Here is a 21,275-nt window from a genome sequence, read left to right on the forward strand (position 1 = left end):
TTTAGGTGCTTAGCAGACAAGGAACACAAGTTCGTCTCTGGAAATTGGAGTTCTCATCCTCATCTTCTACAAAGGTCTGTTTTCATCCTCCTCATCTTCCCATATCTTCTCCATTTGCTAACCCTTTGTAATTGGGTTGATCCTAACCTGATCCACTTTCTGGTCGGATCATATTATCTGATGTGAAGATCTGAACAGAGGTGAACTAAATTCAATCAAATAGGATCAAATCGGATCATGATCTGATCCATTTGCACCCCTAGTTATGCTACTGCACCATGTAGCTCCATGGCTTACATAACCCTCCTCTCTTGGAAAATTTCCCCTTGAAAATCAGTAAAAAGTTTAAAATCTAATCTAGTTTGGTCCACATGAAGTTATAAGAAATAGCTAGGTGTAGGTTCTTGAAAATTGGTGACCCTTGTCAAATCTAACAACAATGGAATGTGAATGGTTTTAAGGAGAAAATTGGGTTTTAAAAAGTTACAACAATCACGTGCCAATGGAATGTGACAATATTGATACAATTAGTCAATTGTTAGAATGTAAAGGCATTTTAAAGGATTTGGCAAACGGTTGGGTGTATAACATATAAGTCCATTTCCTAAAACTTAGTTATAAATTAAGTCCATTTGGTGGAACCGAAGCCTGTGTTCTTTAGACACGATGATGGCTAAATATCAGTTTTTTTAAACATGAAAATTGAGTAATTAACATTGGTAAATATCTTAGTTGGTAATGTTTGGATTAGTTCTTTTCAGACTCAGACCTGATACAAAACCAAAATCCTTGTTGGGTCATGGGTCAAATCTTTTGAGAATTATATTCATGTGTTAAGGGAAAATCTAGGTATGTGACTTCTGCCTAGGAGTTAATCTAGGCTAAAGTATGGGCCTATTTGTTTCCTCTTAACTCTTACTTCTTAAGAGGAACCCCAGTCCCCTCTTGTTACTTGTTAGTTATCTGTGCGATCCCATTTCCATGTTTGTAAACAAATTGACTATTGAGTGCAAATTCTGGTTTATTTTAGTTTTGAGTTTCAACATGGGTTAGTTTGTTTGCAGTATGGATCAAGAAAAACAAAAGATGAAGCAAAGTAAAGAAAGACAGAGGTAGACCAGATTGCAGTCAAATGAAACTACAATGAGAACAATTGGAGTTCCAAGAAAATGCAATATCAACATCCACCAATATTTTAACAATTTGCTGGAGTTCATCAGTCTCACAGTCAAATCAATAATTGATACATCTTAAACTCGCCAAACCAAATGCATAATCTTTATAGTTAGTAGTTAGTACTTTTGTTCATTCACAAATGTCAACTGAGAATAAGCATGACCACTCAATGAATTTATACTAATCATGCTCTTTGTTTCAACTTTCAAACACACAAACACACTAATGAAATGCAAATTGGAAAGAACTGAAGAAGAAGCTATGAAGACATGTCATCCTAGCAACAACTTACCCGAGAAAATATAAGGGAAGAATAATGGTAGACTTCTCATTGTATATACACACAAAAAGCTTATGATGTTATGTACAACAAGGCAGTGCAAAACTGCAAATATAATTTTTGAAATGTGGGATGAGACTTGATCACTTGACGGTGTAAGGCCCGTGGCCTTTGAAAAGGCACTTTCTTTGTATTTCTTCTTTTTAGTTATTCTTGATATAATGTTATGCCCCCAAAAAATAGGAAAATCATGAGGAATACAATCAATACAACGATTATCTTAATCACCAACCACCGGTTGGATGAGATACTGTTGAGGTTGAGTTCTCATCAATCCATGTTCTCATTTGCCAGTGTGTCATCCATGTTCTCATCAATCCTGTCAGGTTGAGTTCAAACAGAAGGAAGGTTAGATATCATTAACATATCCTTGACCACAGATTATGAATCACAGATTCCATTCTATATTTTAATGCAAGAAAAATAAAATAACCATCAAATCACCGTCATTAACATATCCAACTGCTAATTTTGTATAGGATTTCTTAAGAATTAGAATGGATATTGAATGGTCAGACATTCAAACTACCTGCATATTTATGTGAAAGAATAGACAGTAATTTCTGCCCACAGACTAGAGATTGCTCAATCTGGCCATGAATATATTTGCTAAGCATATAAACAAATCATTATGGGGCCATGGTTTAGTTGAATTGCTGGCAAAACAGAGGGTGACGAGTTCTATGTTTTGGGGAATGCAACAAGGGGGATTTGTACTTAACAATGAATTTGAAGGTTAGTTGAGGCTGGCCATCCTTTCAGTCTTTGTTTACTTTACTCAATGTAATAAAATTATTCTTCGTTGCTGAGTTTCTATACTTTAAGTTTACACTTATGAAAATCATGGACAATTATCACGGAAATACAATTGCTAGTTGCTATGGAACCTAGTGAGCTACCCTAGGATAATTTTTACTTAAAAAAAATCACCTAGGCAACTGCAGATCAAGATACCAGAACAGAATTAATAAGCAATATTTCAGATTTGGGTGGGGGTTGTTAAATGATCCATAATACAATCTAGGCAGTTCAACAATTTGAGATGTTTGTAGCAGTCTAGCAGAAGTGCACACATATTGAATCGGACCAACTTCAGAGATTGGATGGGCTAATAATAAGCCAAACCAATGATTGCCAACCTGTAACCACATAACTATATACATATTATTGGGTTCATTTGTCTGGTGGGAAAGAGCTCTACTGCAACTTAAAGGAAACCAGGAAATGCATAGGTTGATTATAATATATGCAGTCTTGGGTCCAGAGTCTAGACCCATGTAAGAAATTGATTAGGGAAGGAATCAGCTTGTATTGAAATGACTTATGTAAATGAAAGATTGAAGTTTATGTAAGAAATTAATTAGCTAATTAATTATTGATATTAATCCTTATATATTCTTTTTTGTTGAATTTCGCAGATTGAAGTTTATGACTCAAAACAAAGGTCTTGAGTATAATGCACGCGTATACAAGCAAATGTTCAGACGACAATGAAGAAATTTTGTTAATTCTTTTTTTATTTTTTGTATTGAAATGACTTGAGTAAATGTGAATATTGAACAAATACTACTATGGATATTTTTTGTAAATGTGTAAAGGTTTTCTTTGTAAAGATCACTTTTACCATACAGATATAGGTGAAAGTAATCTTTCTTTAAAGTTGCAAAGGCATTCAAATGAAATAATGAAACTTTAGCGACGGTTTACTTAAACCGATGCTAAAAGTACCATTATCAACAGTTCATTATAAGTCGTTATAATAGACTATACATTTAGCCATGAACACACCCGTTGCTATATCAAGTTGCAGCAACATTTCGTATTAAAGCCGTAGCAATAAATGTTACAATTAGCAACAGTATAAACCGTGGCTATATATACTTTTAGCCATGGTGTACAATATCCATTGCTATAAGTTTTAGCCACGCCAATATCCACCACGGACAAAAAACCGTTGCTATAATTTTTAGCAACGGTTTTTTAGTATTTTTTGCAACGGTTTGGTCCGTTGCTAAAACTGATTTTTCTTATAATGAAAACAGTCAAAATAAAAAGGAAATAAATAAAATAGTAATAAAAGATGACCAATAAGATGCATTATTGGATAAAAAAAAGATGCATTATGTACATCACCATTCTTACCATTTCAATGGAGAAAAAAATAGTGAGCAGCGAGCAGCTCAATGGTGTCGGCAACAGAGTGGAGGAGGATGAAGCATCAACGATGGAGCCGATAACTATATTAAGCGGAACAGCAACTGAGAGAACCAATAGTCGATGACTAGATTAAGTGGAACAACAACTAAGAGGACCAATGTCGCACAACAAGATTATGGAGTGGAAGAGGAGAAACACAATGTGATTTTTGGAGAAGTAGAATGGAGGAGGAGAAATGCAGAGCTGAGGGGTGAGAGGAGAAAAACGGAATGGAGGAGAAGAAATGCAGAACCGAGAGGTGAGAGGAGAAACGTAGAGCCAAGATCTGGGGAAAAAAAGTTGAAGAGATTCTTATCTTGTGGGGGCAATTTTGAGATTTTACTTTTTATTTATTTACCCTCCACTCGGAAACCAATTTACCCAAGTGTCGCAAGGATATCATTTACTCAGGGAACTGATACCCAGGAAAATAAAACTTTGTGTGGGTTCCACATAAATTTAAAATTTGAACACAGGTAAATTGGTCAATGGGATTCACAGTCCCATTGACCAAACTTTCCCCCCTCCACTTTACAAAAAACGAACATGGCTTTAGAAATACTGTCACATGCAAATGCACGTACATGTTTACTAGTTAATAAAAAAACCGAAAACAATGAAAATTAGAGAGAGAGAGAGAGATAGAGAGAGCTAATAAGTAAGAACAAGGTGGTTACGTTTGGGATCATGGTTCAAAGTATTGATGTGTATATTTTTTCAAACCCATGGATATAAAAAAAAAACAACTTGTGACCAATCAACAGTATCATAAACATGTTGACCAATAGGATGGTATTTATCAAAATTAAGGGGTGATTGGTCAAAGCTTTTCTGGTACATGTCTTTCCAGCATCATAAATCTTCCCTAATTTAAACATTAGAATTCCTTACTAATGCATTTATTTTTGAAATACTTAACAAAAATAAGAAAAAGCAAATGAGTACCAATACTATTTGAAAACTTGCAATATGCATATTTTGCATACCACAAATAAATTCACATATTACATGTATCAATGCTTTGAACCAAGATTTCACACACACACACACATATATATATATAGAAAACCTATCAATTTATCAAATAAATTGATACTTTAAAACTTGCTTTGGACCACGATTGAGATAGATAGGAAATGGCTAGTCAGAAGAGTACTAGCAATAGTTGGGGATTTGCCAAATTGTTCCTCTAAATTAAAAATATCCGATTTGAAGAATTTACAGTGCATTGGACCACGTGCTTTCAGACTAGGTGCATTCAAATTTCAACAAATTGCCCACCTGAGCCCGCCCAAATTGCATTTGCACCCCTAGATATATAATATATTAATATATAATTATACAATTCCAAATGGATGACAACTGCTCTAATTATCCTTTATAGGCATGGAATGCGCCGTTCCAATGTTTTTAATTTTATAATATTACTAATAGGGAATGGCCAAGTCATAAGCTATGCATTAGTATAAGACTTATTGGAATAATAAAGTATATTTATTTACTTTAATGCATTAACTGAAAAGCACAAAATGATTCATAAGAGATCTCTATTAGGAAAAGTGTTTTCTAATATATATGCAAATAATAAGGAGATTCCCATGCACTCTTACTTTTAGTTTGTCTTACTGCCGTACAAAAAAGACTAAATTTTCTGACTAGCACCATTTCATAATTTCCACAAGAAAAATAAGCATAATTATCTGCATTCTGCAATTCTGAATAATTCTGTTCGTATTATTACATCCTGTCCACTAAGCTGGCCACTGTTTATTCAAAATTTGCCATAATATCAAACAGTAACAAGTTTTATTTTATCATACAAAGGTCCAAATATATAAACGTGTCTTGAACACTAACAAATAACCATGCCCACCAAGTACAATCAGAATTTTTTAATAGTAATAAAAACTGAAAATAAAAACAAATCTCAAACAAGAAGATCAACCCACCGATTTTCTTTCAGGTTCCAAGACACTGTTTAATCTTTCAAGCACACTATCATCAGCCAAAGATATCTTATCCACAAGAAGTAGATCCCCATCCTTCATTGTTCGTACAGCAAGAGGTCCATCCTGCCACATAAATATGGTCTGCCACTTCTGGGATAGCTCAACTAGGTCTAGTTTAACTTGCTCAAGGCTATCAAGATCCTGCTCAGTGACGTCAGAGTGTGAAACCACACCTTGTCTATAACTATCTATAATTCTTGTCAGCCAATCAAGAGTTGAAGAAGCTTGGACAATGTCTGTAGATATCATCTGCATTGAGAGAAATGCATAAGCATACATAAAGCATCAAGCAAGTAAAAGAACCTCATTCAAGGAAATATTGACATGGACAGGATAATACATGCATTGTCGCCAGGAGAGTGGAGAAAAGCCTTTGACAGTATCAGTTTTTCAACCAAATATTTGAACTCTCCTGTTAATCTTGACCTACCTCGTACAGGATAAAACCCCTGAACTTTTTATGATGGTTAACTTGTAGATTATCATATTCTAACAGCAATAAGCAATCAGAAGTTTCAAAACAGAAACCACTAAAATGCAATCCCTCATTAAAGAAAATCTGTAAAAGAAAGAAACAAACCCCAAGAAAATCAGATGTCTCCGCGTACTGATGGCAATTCAAAATATGCAATTTTAACTTTAAAATAATGCTAAGTAACTGGCAAGCAGTTGTCTTCCCACCACCAGTCTCACCAACAAGAAGGACAGGCTCATGCAACTTGAAGCAACACTCAACAAGAAAATATAACCTCCACATGAAGTAGGTTCAGCTTACAAGTTCACAAAATCATACCTTCCAAGACTCTGACACTTCTGATCATTCACTGAAGTTTAAAACAGAAAGACTATCAGCTGGTTCCTGAATTATAAAAGGTTAAACAGTTAGCGAAGTTTATACACAAATATAAAATTCCCATCAGCTTCATAAAAGGAAAAAAAATGACCAAAAAAGGAATTCAAGTAGCACATTGACTTCCAGATAATTAACAAAGATTCATATTTTCTATGATGATTCACACTACTTGTTCATGAAATGTATCCAATTACCACCTAGGAATCATTTCTATCTCAATTATTCCTGACTCCTAAAGAGAGAGGACAAATGAAACCACAGAAGAAAAAACCTCTGAACTGATGATATCCCTATAACCAATCATCTAAACTCCAACAGAAGCAGTCAACATTCAACTGAACAAACATGTCCGAAGCTACATGAACAAACTGTACTTCCTTGGATTAAGATAACAAGATCAGAACTGCCAAGTTACAGGATTATGAACGACATACTTTCCTACTCCATGCTCAAATAAACAATCAAAAAACAAAAATCCATCTAAAAACACAAAAATAAAGTATAACTGCACAACAGGCAATTCCACTTTCTGTTGTCAAGACAATAATGAGCACAAGAGAGGGAGGGAGGGAACAAACCTGCCGGTACAAGTTGTCTGTGGCAGGTTTTACCCCAAGATGTCTCTCCAAGATCTCCTGGACAACTTTATTCTCATTTTCATCTCGCAACCCTTCAGACAAAAGAAAATAACCATCTTTGGCCAGATCTTAATATGAGTTACCAAAGGTATGAAAACAATCAGCCCATTGAAACAGATCCCTTGGAGTTATGAAACCATGCTTTCCAGCAAAAACTTTGCTACTCTGGCGATGCAACTGCAAGTTCTTCATAATTTCAACCATTTTTTCGCATAACCTTCGGGAATTTTGCACCTCCTCTCTAGTATTGTGCTCAATTCATCTTCAGGAATCTCATCAACATGTATTTCAACAAAATGGTTGCGAAATGCTCAAGAAAGCATCTTACGCCCACCATAAAATGTTGGTGGGTTTTGGGTGGCAAAAAGCATAAAATCTGGATGAGCAATCACTGTTTCCTGCAGTTCAGGAACAAAAAGCTCTCTGTTGTCATCTAATAACCGGTTTAATGCTTCCAGAACATCCAAAGGTGCAAGGTTAAGCTCATCTAGAACAATCCAGTATCCATTTCGAACAGCCTCAACCAATACACCTTTCTTGAAACACAAGCTTCCCATGAGCATCAGTAATAATTAGAGCCCAAGTATTCTTGCAGATCAGTATGCTCATGGTTATTTATATGAACAAATTCATGACCAGTTATTGCAGCAAGATACTGAACAAGGCTTGTCTTTCCACTAGAAGTTGGACCCTGTAAAAGAACGGGATTTTTTTAATGAAAATAGCACGTGCAAAGTTCCTTAAATGCTCTTTGACACTTTTTGTCAGGACATAATTCTCCAAGAAAGCATCATCACTCAATTTCCCCTTATCCAAGAAGTAAACAATCAAAGGGAACATTTGGAGGCATATTTCCACCTTACAAATATGATGGTATCATACTGTTCATAAACTTGAAACAAGGACTATCCAGTGCACAGTATAGAGACCTTAAACTGAACTGGGGCTTCTGATTAGCCTCTCTTCAGGTTCCTTCTTGGCTTCTTTGTAAAAACACACAATTTTATTTACCAATTCTCTATTGGGACTGCTGTAATCCATAAATTGTTTCACAAATGGAGTCAAATATTCTTCATCTAACACATCATTAACAAAATACTATGTAAACCTGCTTCTCAACGAATATGGCAAGTTCCTCTTTCCAGCTTCAGTAGCAGGATTCATAAAAGCAAATATACGAAAATCAGGATGTCAACGAATATAATCAACATCTCCCCTTTCAGCTAAACAAATTAAACTATCGTCTCCTTCCAAAACCCCTGTAATTCTCTGTAGCATCTCAGGAGGAGCCAAATTTATTTCGTCAAGTAATACCCAATTACCATTTTTAATTGCTGTCACAAATGCTCTTTCCACAAACAAAAAGACCATAGCTGAAGAGCCAATCTCTCTACGTGCTGTCTCAAGTTTCATGGAAAAACGCTCCCAAGCTTGGATGAGTTCTTCACTCAGGTCGCTTTCACTTTGTACCAGATAGAGATCTACCAACCTCACAAACTTGCTTCCTGGAAAAACCAAGGCCTTTCTGACATCCATTTAAAACCATTTTCCAGTTCCTATCAGACACATGTTTTCTCAGACAAACAAGAAAATCCCCATTGTCCTGCATACAAGCATAGAAGAGTACTGTCATATTTTGCCTCTTTATCAACAAGAAAAGAAGCTATAAAGAAAAAAAAATGCAATCAAGGTTATTATCATCCAATCATAGTGGAGGAATGGCGAAACAGGATTCATGTTGACCAATCCCATATAGTTGGCGTAAGGCTTGGATCATGATGATCATCATCCAATCATAGTGGAGGAAAGTTGCAATTATCAAACAAATTATCCAAAAAAAAAGTTGCAATTATCAAATACCAAGTCCATGATGGAAAAAATCGGGACACATATGATATCACCAGTCACAACAAGATAATGTTTATAGCTAACCAACTGATAAAAGATTGTAATAACAACAATAAGAAGACAAAACTACAATTTCAGGATAGATGATCCCTAGTACAGTTGGCTCCTACCTTCCACATTATAGCAAATTGAAGTACAGGGACAAGCAGAAATTCAGAAAAGGAGATTGAGTTTGGGGATGGGAATAGATAAGCAAATTATAAACAGGTATTCATATAAATCTTGGATCTGTAGGCTTAAAGCCACCCAATAAGTCTGAAATGTCACTTTGTTGGCTTAAGTTCTGCAAGATAAGCAAATTAGCATTCAATTTCTAGTCCACATGATAAGAGTCCCGTACACAAAAGAACCATCATAATGACAAACTGCCTAGACTGAATACCAAGACTGTAAGTGATTAACCAAGCCTCACTGCAAGATTCTGTACAAGAGTTGTTTTTCCAGTAACAGTTTCACCAACCAAAAGAACTGGCTCATTGCACTTAACAGAACATGCTATCCTCTCAAGAACATGTAGTGAACTACAGATATCCACAAAAGGTTTCTTTTAGTGATGTAACTGCAGAAAACACATCAAGGAAAGTCAACCAATGTCAGAAAGTAAGCAACAAATAATATAAAACAGAGTAAGTGCTTACATGTAATGCAGCCTTCAGTGCATTTGTGGGTAACCCTTCCAACTCATAAATCTGATTGCAAATCCTGCAGGAAAAAAAAAATTCAGATTTTTGTACTTGATGCTCATAGCACAAACGTATCAGACACAATGATTAGAAAAGACAGACACCTGAACTATGGGCTTATTAAGAGGATATAATGTTTCTGCTTCTTACATCGGTACTCCCCACATCTTTGCTATTTGTCTCATTATTAACAGTCGACTTTCAGAAGAAATTGAAGAAGATGCAAAAATAAATACAAACCCACAGTTTATTAAGTAACCAGTAGAAACAAGTAGATAGTCATCCATCACATTATCACAAGAAGGAATAAAAAGTGGAAATCAAATACAACCTCTTGACAAATGCTTTTACTTTCATAAGCTGATAAGCTAAGCCCCATAAAGTTAAAACCTTGACCTGTGATTCTTTTGCACCATTTCAGCAGATCCCTGTAAATATATAACAAAACATGAAAAATAATGACATCTGTTGGGGTCTTATTATGCACAGAGTTGCTAGAGAGGCACTATCTACCCTAAAGAGAACCTGCTTAAAACCAACACATCCTCCAGGCTGGTAAGATGGAGAAGAATTGACCTTTCCAAATGTCTCTGACACAACAGAAATCAATTTTGTAAGGATTATATTAGTCTTGAAAGCACCGGCATATAAGAACAGCAGAGAATACCTATAAGTTTCTCAGCAATAGTCTCCAAATTTGGATACCATGCATTCACTATATCAAACAGATCTTCACGGTTTGACAGTCCAATCATCACTCTTATCAAAAGGACACCAAAGGAGATATTGCCTGTTACTAAAAAGTACTGTTTGGTCAATAAACAAAATACTAATGTACTAAGTGTTAACTAGCAACCATTGCTTTAATCTATCATCATAAGTTGAGCAAACTACAAACATTCAGACCCAAATAAAAGAATTGTAACAAACATGGACTTAAAATATTTGACTCTCATTTCTAAGGATAGTGGCTCTGTGTTATCATAGAAGTTAAAACAACAGACTTAATAGTTCCAGATAGTCTTGCATTTTTCAAAAATGTATATACTACCAAATATTTTAAAAAGTAGGTTTATTGTCAAATTACAGGCTAAAAGTATAGCTGTCAATTGTAATCAGGTGTTATCAGGTCAGACCCAATAGTCCCAATTAATAATTACATAGGTTCTGGGTTTGTTACCACAGACACATATGGAGCCTGGTTTCAAACTGGTTCTGCACATTTACAATACTAAGTCAGGTCAAGCCTGACCAAAACCAAACCCAACCCCATTGACAGAGCACAAAGTCATATCCATTTGTCCAGGCAAAGGACACTAATAAGACTGCTAGTGGAGAATTTTCTAATTCCACAGCACTTATGTTGCTTTCACAAAATAGAAAACTGGAATAAAGCTACTCAGAGTAATGAAACTGATTAAGTGTTTTGTGTTTACTGTAAGAAACCAAAATAGGTTATAGTTGTTAAAATCCTGTCTCTAACAAATGTTTTGTTACCAGGGATTTGTCCTTTTTGAGTCTCGCCTTTCTATGCTACTTCCATCTTTCTTCAGGAGGAGATTTTACACTAAGAGAGCGGAGTGCTTATTTATACCTATTCTAGTACCTATGTCCAACAACTCACTTTCTACTAGTTTGCTTCCTACTTACGGCTCTGACTCTAGCTCTAATATGCAGCGAAAAGATTTGCAGGTGCACGGTTGTCACCAGAAAGTAGTCCCCAAAATTGATCTATGACAACCATCAAATACCTTGATCCAAAGTGACTCAGGTGCTTCCCTTGCTGCTCCAACACCTCCTTCTAATCATGTTATTCCTTTTGATATCTACTTACCTGTGTTTGGTCCGACAGAAAATAGGAGAGAAATAAAAAGTTTAAATTTCCTTAAGAAATTTCCCGTGGAACATTATTGTGAAGTATAAAGCTAATGAATCCATAGAGAGATACAAAGCAAGGTTGATTGCGAAGGGGTATAAATAGACCTATGAGATTTACTATCAAGACATGCTCACACTAGTGACATAAATAAACTCAATCCATACTCTGCTTCCTCTAGCTTCTTCTTATTATTTTTCCTCTAGCAACTACATGTCAAAAATGCATTATTGAATGGAGCTATCCCAAAAGTCCCAAAACAGGCCTATGTATAGTTACCTCCAGGAGTTGAACTAGTTGAACAAGGATTACAAGAAAAAAGTGTGCATGCTAAAGAAGTCAATATATGGGCTGAAGCAATTGTTGGTAAAGAAGGGTGATGACTCCTAAACAATCATGATTAGAACAATGACGGCATTTTGGTTACATGGAAACATCCTACTAAGATAGACAACTTAAAAGAAGCCCTGGCTTCTAAATTTGAAATTAAGGATCTAGGCATAGTTGTCAAGAGTCAAGACATCACATTGCCTATCCTGAACACCTTGATTTTCTTTCTTGAGTATATAAATTTTTACCAAAAACAATAAGGACAAAATACAACGCTGGATGAAGAAATACCATTGAGGCAAGAAGAACCCAAAGAGAACCCAACTTAAGCACCCTCACCACTCACTACCCTGCCACCTACCAAAAAGTAAGATGTAGAAGTATAAGCATCACCCAACAAAACCCCCTCCCACCTTTATCCTTGTGTCCAACTGATCAGTCACACGACTCACACCACCTTGCACATTCAAACACCTCTTAACACCACTGACCACCCCCCAATAAGACTTCACAACCCTCCATTAATAACCAAATCCCTTTTTAAACCTCTCCAAATCCAAACCTGTATTACTTTTTTTCTTCTTTCTCCCTTTCTCTTATAGCTCCAAGAAAGTTGTCCTTGAAGAGTCTTCACCTCCTACAAAGTACAAACACAGTCTCCTACTCATGTCTACTGCTTTCACAGTTACCCTATTGAACAACGAGTGCGGTTTTGAAAGGTCCTTACCTTGAAGTACAGGTCTGAAGGGAGAAGAAAAAGGGATACCAACCTTGCTGCAGCACAATCGCTCTCATCGTTCGTGTTCTTGAAGGGGCTGTCAATGCTTCAGGTCTAATCAACTGGCCCGAATAGACCCAACCATTTATAAAGGATCTGGTTCCATGATTATGTTTGTTAGAGTGCCGAATAAGGGTAGTTTAGTCAACTTGTCCTTGTTAAGTTGTATGCTTATGTGGCAGTTTTATTAGAGACACTCTGCCCCACACTTAAGTAAGGGCAGTTTAGTCTTTGTACAAGTAATTAGAGACTAATTACTATTAAGGGGTCGACTGATAGGGTTAACCCATCAGATTCGACAGTCCCTTCATTTTCCTTCTTCTTCTTCTTCTTCTTCTTCTTCTTCTTCCTCTTGCTGGTTCGGGTTACTGTAGCAGCAGTCGAAACATGGTATCAGAGCAAGGTTCCTGACCTACTTCAGTTCATGAACATCTCAGCAGTGTTCGTGACCTCTCTTTCTTTGTTTCTGGGTTGTCAATGGAGAAAACTGGTTCGTCCTAGGTCTGAAACATCTCAGCTCGTCTCTCTCTGCTGCGCATAACCTTCTTCATTAAGAAAATGACTTCAGCAGTGAATGGTTGGTTGAAATTCTCAAAAGAAGGTCGGTTACTTCTTCTCCTTGTGCTGCTGGTATTTCTGGGTAGAAAACCTTCAAGAACCTGCGAGTACTGATCAGAACCTAGAGAACTAGGTTTATTGTTGCCCTAGTTCTTGGAGAAAATCCCAAGAACAGACTGTGTTTACAGTAGCTGAATGGTGTAAGGGCTGCTGTAAGTGGCCGAATTGTGCAAAGTGTAATGCAGTGACCTAGCTGAGTTCTTTGTGGTTATGTAGTGCCCTCTTAAAGGTGTTAAACAGGTCTGTACCGGGTGTAACAGATATGACTATGTGGTGGTGCTTGTGATGCACAATCTTTGTTGAGTGGTTGTAAGAGGGTTTGCATGTGATTAGTAAGTGTTGAATTGATGTTTATGTGGTTCGTGGTGTTGTGAAATCAGTAGTGGTGTGAACAAGAACAAGGCTTGTGTACCTATTATTGTGCTTAGGGACTTCTATAGGTTCTGGAGCATCAAACTCCTAATAACAACACTCAGTTGGTAGCTGGGAATTTAGGTTAGAAGCAACAGTGAAAGAGTATCATGGCAGCAATGGGAGATGGGTATAATGATCAGAAACCAAGTGTGGTAGTTCCCTCTGACTATCTAAGTGTACAGATGACCTCAATTAAACTGAATGGTGAGAACTATGTTCCATGGGCCAAATCAGTGGAAGTTTTCCTCAAGGCAAAGAGGAAAGTGAAGCATGTAAAAGAAGATAAACCACCGGCTGACTCTCCAGGGTTTGATGATTGGGAACAAAAGGATGCTCAAATCATGATCTGGCTATGGAATAGTATGGAACCAAAAATTAGTGCCAACTTCATGTTCCTAGATACAGCTAAGGATATATGGGAACATGCTAAGAAGCTATAATCTGGACAAGATAATACTACAAGGGTATATCAACTTTATCAGGAATACTTTAATTTGCAACAAGGAAACAAAACCTTAGAAGAGTACTATGCCTGCATGAAGAAATCGCAAAAATGAACTCAATGTCTACCATCCCCTCACTCCAGATGTTAAAGTTCAGCAACAACAAAGGGAACAACAAGATGTTACAAGATTTTTAGTGGGGTTGAAATCGGAGTATGAACCAGTTAGAGCCCAAATATTAGGGAGCTTGATGAGAAATAGTCAGTCACTTATCTGAAGGAATTAAAAGCAAATGGAAGTCCATTGAGCAAGGAATGTGTCCTATATACTTACATTGTTATCGGAAACCAGAAACAATAGTATGGTGCAATAGTCAGAAAGCCCTCCCCAAAAGTAGCAACGCCTCGAGCAATCCAAAACTACACATATAAACAGAGCAAATTAGTAAGCCATACACCCAAAAGAGGACACAGAATGAAGTGGAGAGTTGAGAAGCTTACACCGAAGATTGGACCAGCTTCCTTATAGTAAAGCTGTGAGATCTTGCACAGCTTGCCTGCAAATCGAGCATTCTTCGTGCCTGCCCAGAGGAACCAAGGATATTACTCCAGAACCAGCAAACTAATATTTCAAAAGTGTTAAAATATAGGAATGCTGACATTCTACAACAATCACATACCTGTGCCGCTTCCGAATCCGTATCACTTCCGAGTCTCCTTTTCGCGCCCACGCCATTCGCCAGTCAAGAATATCTAATCAGAAATAGGTGGAGAAGAAAAGGTTTAAGAGTGTATATAGAAGAAATGGGTTGGAGTGGCTCATTCTGGACTCGAGCGTATGCAAGGCCGTGGCTGGTAGCTACAACAATTCGAATGCTTGAATCAGCTCAGCGGACGAAATTTCCTGAAAGCGGCAAAGCCTGAATATGCCAGCCAAGAGGAGTATTAAAAAATTAAGAAATATTGCATGCACAACTACCGGAACAGAGCAATTAGTAACCCTCACACCCACAAGAAACATCCAGTCACTTTTCCTACGGAATTAAAGAATAAAAGAAGTCAGTTAAGCAAGGAATGTTTCGTATACTTACATTGATATCGAAAACCAGAATCAATGGTAAGGCGCAGAAGTCGGCAAGCCCATCCCCAAAATTTGCAATGCCCCGAGCAATCTAAAATTGTGCATACAACCCAAGCAAATTAGGAACCAAAACAACCACAAGAGAACACCGAATGAACTGGAGATTTGAGAAATTTACATCGAAGAGTTGAGCGGTTTCTTATAGTATTGCCGCGAGAGGTGGCGAATCTTGCCCGCAAGTCGAGCATTCTTCGTGCCTGCAACCATAAGAACCAAGGATATTATTGTCACCTCCACAAACGGCAAACATTTTCTTCTATAAATTTTAAAATTTAGGGATGCACACATTCGACAACAACCACATACCTATGCCGCTTCCGAATTCGTATCACAATCGAGTTTCCTTTCCGCGCACACGCCATTCACCTGTCGAGAAATTCTAATCAGAAACAGGTGGAGATATAAAAAGTCTAAGAGAAAATAAAGAAAAAATGGGTTAAAGTTGCTCATTTTGGACTCCAGCGTAAGAGAGGCTTTGGTTGATCACTGCTACAATTCGAACGCTTGAATCAGCTCCGCCGATAAAATCTCCTAAAAGTGGCAATGCATAAAGGTGTCAGTCATGAGGATTATTAATAAATTAAGAAAAGTTACAAGCAAAAACAACGGCAATTGAGCAATTAGTAACCCACACACCCACAACAACATCCAGTCATTTATCCTACGGAATTAAAAGGAAACGGAACTGAATAAAGCACGGGATGTTTCCTATACTTTCATTGATATTGAAAACCGGGGACAATGGTAAAGCGTAGGAGCCGGCAAGCCGATCGCCAAAAGTAGCAAAGCCTCGATCAATCTAAAACTACGCATATAAACAAAGAAAAAGAGTAACCCACACACACAAACGAGAACACCAGATGAAGTTGAGAATTGAGAAGCTTACACCAAAGAGTTGATCGGCTTCGTTATAGTATTGACGCGAGAGGTTGCGCATCTTGCCCGCAAGTCGAGCATTCTTCGTGCCTACACCCATAAGAACCAAGGATATTATGGTCACCTCCACAACTGGCAAGCCATATATTCCAAAAATGTTCAAATTTAGGGATGCGGACATTCTACAACAAACGCATACCCGTGCTGTTTTCGAATCTGTTTCACTTCCGAGCCATCTTTCCGCGCTCACGCCATTCACCTGCCAAAAATATCTAGTTATAAATAGGTGGAGAAGAAAAAGTTTACGAGTGTATAGAAAAGAAATGGGTTAAAGTGGCTCATTCTGGACTCCAGCGTATGCGAGGCTGTGGTGGTTCATTGCTACAATTCGAACGCTTGAATCGGCTCCGCAGATGCAATCTCCTGGAAGTGGCAATGCATGAACATGTCGGTGATGAGGATTATTAACAAATTCAGAAAAGTTACAAGCACAACAATGGTAATAGAGCAATTAGTAACCCACACACCCACAAAAAACATCCATCAAGTTATCCTACGGAGTTTAAAGAAAACGGAACTGAATTAAGCAGGGGATGTTTCCTATACTTACATTGATATCGAAAACCGGGAACAATGATAAGACACAGGAGTTAGTAAGCCGATCGCCAAAAAGTAGCAACGCCTCAAGAAATCAAAAACTACGGATATAACCAATCAAATTTAGTAACCCATACATCCAAACAAGAACACCAAATGAAGCTGAGAATTAAGAAGCTTACACCGAGGAGTTGATTGGCTTCCTTATAGTTTTTCCGCGAGAGGTTGTGTATCTTGCCCGTGAGTTGGGCATTCTTCGTGCTTGCACCCATAAGACGCAAGGATATTATAGCCACTGCCACGACCGACAAACCTTGTCTTCCAAAAATGATATAATTTAGGTATACAGACATTGTACGAAAAACACATACCTGTGCAGCTTCCGCATCCGTATCACTTCCGAGTCTCCTTTGCACTCATGCCCTTCACCTGTCATGAATATCTAATCAGAAACAGGTGGACAAGGAATAGTTTAGAAGTGAATATAGAAAAAATGGTTAGAGTGTTTTATTTTGGACTCCAGCGTATGCAAGGCCTCGGCGGACTACTGCTCCAATTCGTACGCTTAAATCAGCTCCAAAGACGCAATCTCATGGGAGTGGCAATGCCTGTAGAAGCCAAGGGGAGTATTAGAAAATTGAAAAAATTACAAGCACAAAAACGGCAATAAAGCAACATAAGCCCTTATAAAAAGTTTAAACAGATACAAGCGATGTTGTCTTACATTATCGCAGCCATTCTGATACGGCAGTTGACAACGCGAACCCATTAGAACATTCCTGCAAGGACAAGGCAGAAATTGCATTAGCAGAATCTATTAATTCGTGCGAATCCAAAATCAACTTCGCAGGACAACATCATATGCTTCAATAACAAAGGTACGAACAACGAGTGTGGTATTGAAAGGTCCTTACCTCGAAGTACAGGTCCGAAGGGAGAAGAAAAAGGGATACCAACCTTGCTGCAGCATAATCGCTCTCATCGTTCGTGTTCTTGAAGGGGTTGTCAACACTTCGGGTCCACCCGACTAGCCCGAGTAGACCCAACCATTTATAAAGGATCCGGTTCCATGATTATGTTGAAATAAATAAATGGGTCGGTTCCGGATCTCGCCCCTCCTGAATCGATTCATGCCCAAAACCGATTATTTTGTTAGCCTTATATGTTATTTCCTTCCTTTTCCTTATAATTTTTCTCTTATCATAGGTTTAAAGTGTCAAATCTGATAGATAGATAAATACAAGTGTTTAACGTTTTAACATATAAGTAACTTAGTATTTTTCTATCAATTTTATTAACGATATTTAAATAAGAAAAGTGGTCTTTTTTAGCTTAAATGGTTCGGTTTTAAACCTATGTTATTGTTTCAACCTAAATTTTAAGTTAAAATGGACGGTTTTGGGTCTAAGATTTTGTCCCAATTAATGATCTGTTCGGGAGTGCTTCTACCTAGATCGGACCTGGATCCCACCCGTTGACAACCCTCTTGAATGGTGGCCAATTTTCGATCGAGCCCCCACTCAAAGCTTGATGAGAAATAGTCAGTCACTTATCTGAAGGAATTAAAAGAAAATGGAAGTCCATTGAGCAAGTGATGTGTCTTATATACTTACATTGTTATCGGAAACCGAAAACAATAGTATGGCGCAATAGTCGGAAATCCCTCCCAAAAAGTAACGCCTCGAGCAATCCAAAACTACACATATAACCAGAGCAAATTAGTAAGTCATACACCCAAAAGAGCTTGCACAGCTTGCCTTCAAATCGAGCATTCTCCATTCCTGCCCAGAGGAACTAAGGATATTACTCCACAACTGGCAAAGTTATATTCCAAAAGTGTTAAAACATAGGAATACGGACATTCTACAACAATCACATACCTGTCCCGCTTTCGAATCCATATCACTTTTGAGTCTCCTTTCCATGCCCACGCCATTCACCTGTCAAAAATATCTAATCAGAAATAGGTGGAGAAGAAAAGGTTTAAGAGTGTATATAGATGAAAACGGTTAATGTGGCTCATTCTGGCCTCCAGCGCATGCGAGGCCGTGGCTGGTTGCTGCAACAATTCGAATGCTTGAATCAGCTCTGTAGACGCAATTTCCTGAAAGCGGCAATGCCTAAATAAGACAGCCAAGAGGAGTATTAAAAAATTAAGAAATTTTATATGCACAACTACCAGAACAAAGCAATTAGTAACCCTCACACCCACAAGAAACATCCAGTCACTTATCCTACGGAGTTAAAGGATAAAAGAAGTCAATTAAGCACGGCATGTTTCCTATACTTTCATTGATATCAAAAACCGGGAACAAAGGTAAGGCACAGGAGCCGGCAAGCCGATCGCCAAAAGTAGCAAAGCCTAGAGCAAACTAAAACAACGCATATAACCAAAGCAAAATAGTAACCCACACACCCAAACGAGAACACCGGATGAAGTTGAGAATTGAGAAGCTTACACCGAAGAGTTGATCGGCTTTGTTATAGTATTGCCGTGAGAGGTTGCGCATCTTGCCCGCAAGTCGAGCATTCTTCGTGTCTGCACCCATAAGAACCAAGGATATAATTGTCACCTCCGCAACAGGCAAACATTTTATTCTGAAAATTTTAAAATTTAGGGATGCACACATTCGACTACAATCACATACCTGTGCCGCTTCCGAATCAGTATCACTTTCGAGTCTCCTTTCCGCACACACGCCATTCACCTGTCAAGAAATTCTAATTAGAAACAGGTGGACAAATAAAATGTCTAAGAGAGAATAAAGAAGAAATGGGTTAAAGTAGATCATTATTGAATCCAGTGCAAGAGAGGCATTGGCTGATCACTGCTACAATTCGAACGCTTGAATCATCTCCGCCGATGCAATCTCCTGAAAGTGGCAATGCGTGAAGGTGTCAGTCATGAGGATTATTAATAAATTAAGAAAAGTTACAAGCAAAACAACAGCAACTGAGCAGTTAGTAACCCACACACCCACAACAACATCCAGTCATTTATCCTACGGAATTAAAAGGAAACGGAACTGAAGAAAGCACGGGATGTTTCCTATACTTTCATTGATATCGAAAACCGGGAACAAAGGTAAGGCGCAGGATCCGGCAAGCCGGTCGCCAAAAGTAGCAAAGCCTCGAGCAATCTAAAACTACGCATATAACCAAAGCAAAATAGTAACACACACAGACAAACGAGAACACCGGACGAAGTTAAGAATTGAGAAACTTACATCGAAGTGTTGATCGGCTTCGTTAGAGTATTGCTACCAGAGGTTGCGCATCTTGCCCGCAAGTCGAGCATTCTTCGTGCCTGCACCCAAAAGAACCAAGGATATTATGGTCACCTCCACAACTGGCAAGTCATATATACCAAAAATGTTCAAATTTAGGGATGCGGACATTTTACAATGGACGCATACCCGTGCCACTTCCAAATCCGTTTCACTTCCGAGCCTTCTTTCTGCGCCCACGCCATTCACCTGCCAAAAATATCTAATTAGAAATAGGTGGAGAAGAAAATATTTTCGAGTGTATACAGAAAAAATGGGTTAGAGTGGCTCATTCTAGACTCCGGCGTATGCGATGCCGTGGCTGTTCATTGTTACAATTTGAACGATACAAGCACAAAAACGACAATAAAGCAACATAAGCCCATATAAAAGTTTAAACAGATGCAAGCGATGTTGACTTACACTATCGCAGCCATTCTGATACGGCAGTTGACAATGCGAACCCATTAGAACGTTCCTACAATGACACGGCAGAAATTGCATTAGCAGAATCTATTAATTCGTGCGAATCCAAAATCAACGTCGTAGGACAACATCATATGCTTCAATAACAAAGGTACGAACAACGAGTGCGGTATTGAAAGGTCCTTACCTCGAAGTACAGGTCCGAAGGGAGAAGAAAAAGGGATACCAACCCTGCTGCAGCACAATCGCTCTCATCGTTCGTGTTCTTGAAGGGGCTGTCAACGCTTCGGGTCCACCCGACTGGCCCGAGTAGACCCAACCATTTATAAAGGATCCGGTTCCATGATTATGTTGAAATAAATGATTGGGTCGGTTTCGGTTCTCGCCCCTCCCGAATCGATTCATTCCCAAAACCGATTATTTTGTTAGCCTCATATGTTATTTCCTTCCTTTTCTTATAATTTTTCTCTTATCATAAGTTTAAGGTGTCGAATCTGATAGATAGATAAATAAAGGTGTTTAACGTTTTAACATATAAGTAACTTACTATTTTTCTATCAATTTTATTAACGATATATGATTAAAGTTTAAATTTTAGTTCCCGATTTAAATAAGAAAAGTGGTCTTTTTAGCTTAAATAGTTTTGTTTCAAACCTATGTTATTGTTTCAACGTGTATTTTAGGTTAAAATGGACGGTTTTGGGTCTA

At 37.9% G+C, this 21,275-nt stretch overlaps 2 long non-coding RNA genes across 12 annotated transcripts; both read right to left on the reverse strand.

Annotated features, from left to right (window-relative positions):
• Nucleotides 1–5,386: 5,386 nt before the first annotated feature.
• LOC148873447 (uncharacterized) lies at nt 5,387–17,309 on the reverse strand. 11 transcript variants are annotated; one of them, XR_016098260.1, is made up of 18 exons: nt 17,247–17,309; nt 17,058–17,170; nt 16,889–16,976; nt 16,478–16,701; nt 16,289–16,368; nt 15,709–15,933; nt 15,521–15,599; nt 15,353–15,433; nt 14,942–15,181; nt 14,763–14,842; nt 14,596–14,681; nt 10,471–10,599; nt 10,317–10,393; nt 10,135–10,231; nt 9,759–9,822; nt 9,231–9,679; nt 7,153–8,815; nt 5,387–5,970 (listed from the first exon to the last, which is right to left on the reverse strand). It is a non-coding gene; the product is annotated as an uncharacterized LOC148873447 (long non-coding RNA). The 11 variants fall into 11 exon arrangements; XR_016098272.1 differs by having other exon boundaries at nt 14,942–15,165; nt 17,058–17,294; XR_016098262.1 differs by having other exon boundaries at nt 10,471–10,593; nt 17,058–17,294.
• A 39-nt stretch (nt 17,310–17,348) lies between these two features.
• On the reverse strand, nt 17,349–20,670 carry LOC148873448 (uncharacterized). Its single transcript, XR_016110207.1, has 9 exons — nt 20,565–20,670; nt 20,292–20,351; nt 20,103–20,182; nt 19,524–19,748; nt 19,335–19,414; nt 18,756–18,995; nt 17,790–18,656; nt 17,600–17,654; nt 17,349–17,483 (listed from the first exon to the last, which is right to left on the reverse strand). It is a non-coding gene; the product is annotated as an uncharacterized LOC148873448 (long non-coding RNA).
• Between the last annotated feature and the right edge of the window lie 605 nt (nt 20,671–21,275).

The sequence above is a fragment of the Nelumbo lutea genome, chromosome 1 (assembly GCF_056320005.1).
Source record: "Nelumbo lutea isolate HS-2025 chromosome 1, American lotus-T2T, whole genome shotgun sequence".
In the NCBI taxonomy this organism is placed as follows: domain Eukaryota; kingdom Viridiplantae; phylum Streptophyta; class Magnoliopsida; order Proteales; family Nelumbonaceae; genus Nelumbo; species Nelumbo lutea.